Raw genomic sequence first — 297 nt, forward strand, 5'->3', positions numbered from 1 at the left:
GCCAATAGCTCCAAAGCAGCGCGATCACGTACACATAGTAGAGGATGGTCTGGTATTCTGGCTTTAGGGTTTAGGGTTTAGGGTTTGGGGTTTAGGGTTTGGGGTTTAGGGTTTGGGAGCAGCAGACCTATTGGCTGGGTAGTTGCCAACAGCAAGGCGGCCCTCCATTAAGTGCTGCCACAGCTGCTGCAAGTTGCTGCAGCCGCCGGGGAGTCTGCAAGCAGCACCAGTGATGCCCAGCAGCGGCTGCTGCTGCTGCTGCTGCTGCTGCTGCTGAGGCTGCCGCTGCAGCCGCAG

This window comes from Eimeria tenella, genomic scaffold, assembly GCF_000499545.2.
Source record: "Eimeria tenella Houghton genomic scaffold, Eth_scaff3029, whole genome shotgun sequence".
NCBI lineage: Eukaryota > Apicomplexa > Conoidasida > Eucoccidiorida > Eimeriidae > Eimeria > Eimeria tenella.